Source organism: Alosa pseudoharengus, unplaced genomic scaffold (assembly GCF_046254945.1).
Source record: "Alosa pseudoharengus isolate Yale_2024_CS ecotype anadromous, Long Island Sound unplaced genomic scaffold, YU_APseudo_1.1 YU_APseudo_1.1_scf_22, whole genome shotgun sequence".
Taxonomy (NCBI): Eukaryota; Metazoa; Chordata; class Actinopteri; order Clupeiformes; family Clupeidae; genus Alosa; species Alosa pseudoharengus.
In genome coordinates this window covers 251702-254775 of record NW_027468680.1, presented here as the reverse complement: position 1 = coordinate 254775, position 3074 = coordinate 251702, and positions in this window count along the sequence as shown.

Below are 3074 nucleotides of genomic sequence, written 5' to 3'. Positions count from 1 at the left end.
ACACCTCTATTACGCTATAGAGATCACACATAATCTATTACACTAGAAAAACAGAGACATAATTTACTACACTAGAAACACAGACATAATCTACTACAATACTGCTGAAAAAAAACAGCCTGACCAGCTTAAGGTGGTTTGCTGGTTGACCAGCTTTTTAACCAGCTTGTTTGAACATCCTATGATGGTTGAACTGCTAGACCAGCAAAACTCTTGCAAAAACACCTTCAGCTGATTTACCCAGTTTACAATGGTAATTCAGCTGGTTTTGCTTGTCGTACCCTGCTGAAAAAACCAGCTAGAAACCAGCTTATGCTGGTAGCTGGTTTTAGCTGGTTTAAGCTGGTCTTTGCTGGTTTTCTTCCAGCTCTTGCTGGTCTTTGCTGGTGTAGCTGGTTGGACCACCAGCTGGATATGCTGGCGTGACCATCTGAGGAAGCTGGTCATGCTGGTTTGACCAGCCTGTCGTGTGGGATACAGCTGGTGCAAGATGGTCATGCTGGTGACCAGCCTGCCAAGCTTGACATTGTTGGTGTAAGATGGTCATGCTGGTTTGACCAACATAAGCTGGCACGCCCAGTTAAACCAGCAGTGTAGACCAGCAACACCAGCTAAAATGACCAGCTTGAGGTGGTATGACAAGCAAAACCAGCTGAATTACCATCGTTAGGTGGGTAAACCAGCTGAAGGTATGTTTTCGCAAGAGATTTGCTGGTCTAGCTGGTCAACCATCATAGGGTGGTCAAACAAGCTGGTTAACAAGCTGGTCAACCAGCAAACCACCTTTAGCTGGTCAGGCTGGTTTTTTCAGTAGGGTACTACCTCAAACTAGTAATTTCAGATGGTGTTGCTGGTCTACATTGCTGGTTTAACTGGCCATGCCAGCTTATGCTGGTCATTCTAGCAAACCAGCATTCTACACCGACAATGTCAAGCTTGACAGGCTGGTCACCAGCATGACCATCTCGCACCAGCTGTATCCCACATGACAAGCTGGTCACACCAGCATGACCAGCTTCCTCAGATGATCACGCCAACATATCTAGCTGGTGGACCAACCAGCTACACCAGCAAAGACCAGCAAGAGCTGAAAGAAAACCAGCAAAGACCAGCTAAAACCAGCTACCAGCATAAACTGGTTTCTAGCTGTTATAAGACATAATCTATTACACTCAGTGGCGTAACAAACCAATGGTGGGCCCAGGTGCGAGAGCGCTACACGGGCCCCATACTGACATAGTTTGGCCCAGGATGAGTTAGCTCTGATACATGCAATACACATTAAGGGTGACTTCAATTGATTATGCAAAGGGCAGGCGGGTCAATATAGGGTTCAACGTCAAAAAAATTGATACAAAAGTTTTTTTTATGGATTCTGGTACTGTTGGACATGCTAAATAACATACTAAAAATCTAGTAAAATCTGACCTTGGGAAAGGGGCCATTTTCAAAATGCCTGCCAAAATGGCTGTCAACAGGTTAGAATGGCTATATCTCAATTACTATTCTAGCCTGGTAAACCAGACCCTGGAATCTTTCAGATTAAGGGTCTGGCCACGAGTAATGAAAATGGCCCAATTCGAGGGGCGGCACCAAGCATGCATTTGAAACTCTCACTGCACGCAGTTGGGTAACGATACGACCAATCACAACAATTCACGGTGTGACGAATCCAGTGCGACGGAACCGAGTATGTTTTAATGTTTTTCGACAGGTTTTCGCCTTAAGGAAATGGAGCCGCAAGACCACTTCTGTCGTCTTTGCCAGAAGAATATGACAATAGCTGGTGTGGACAAAAACTCACTCAACATTTTCAAACAATATGGGAAACCAAGTACACCAAGTATATCCGAGAGACTTTGTCACCTTGGCGTGACAGTGGTAAACAGAACAGTTTAGAGTAGGATTTGTCGGCGGTGTGTCGGCATTCTAACAAGACTGGAACGAGATCTGCCTGTGTATAGGAGATGGATAGAGGATGAGAAACTCGACGAAGCCTCAGCAAGTCGGTCTGATAAAAGAGATCGCGAGCCCACTCCATCCAAAACACCAAGGGCTCTGAAAAAGTTGTGTCCCAACCCTCCAAGTCCTGGTAGAGGTTATGTTCGAAGGAATATTACCGAGGTAAGTTTGTTGTACTAGCATGTATTGTAACGTCCATTTGCTTCTTCATAGCAGCCGTTTTCGTGTTAACCTAGTCGTGGTCATGTGTTGTTATGATTGTGTTTTTTATGCTCTCCGTAACGTGTGTCATGCACCCCTTCTGATTATTAAGCAATTATGTATTGAGAGTAGAGATGGAGGGTCTCGGATAGCCTCGGATAGCCTAGGTAGCCTCGGATAGCCTAGATAGCCTCGGATGGTTGGTTTCGGATAGCCTAGGTAGACCTGGACCCATAGGGTGGATGGTCTCGGATAGCCTACGTTGTTGTTGTCCTAAGGTTCCCAGATTTGTATGTCACAATAAGTTAAATGTAGGCTATTACTCGACACTTCATATGTCATCACATTGTTAATGTAGAATGTTAATGTTCACTTAGATTAAGTGCATTAAATGAACACACACACTCTGTTTCACAACCTGATTCATATTAAAACCTATCTTTCAGGTCTTCACAAATCACCCTTCACAGCAGGTTTGTGGTCCAGAAGAGGCATTGCTGGTCAAACACATCAGCAACAAAAAATGGAAAGCGGCTGCCAAATTAATAATGAAGAATGCTGATCTTTTGGAGGAGGTGAAAGTCGGCATTCTAGCTTTAATTGAAAAAGAATGCAAAATAGTCTGCAACCCCAACAACAATTGCATGCTTTGGAGGTCGACACCTGAAGACATGAAAGCCTTTTCATTTGACAGCCTTCAAATGGATCTGCAGCGTCTGTCACCATTCTTCTTGTCTGTCATAGCAACTGCCAGTGATGACTCCCGTCCTGCCACTTGTGCTGCTGCCTCAATTGCACTAAGGGGAAGACAACCCCGTCTTTCTGCGTTTGCATACTATGTAAACTCTGTCCTGCAGTATGGTGGTGCAAAGAAGGCAGTATTCGACAGGCTTAGTAAATTCGGCATCACA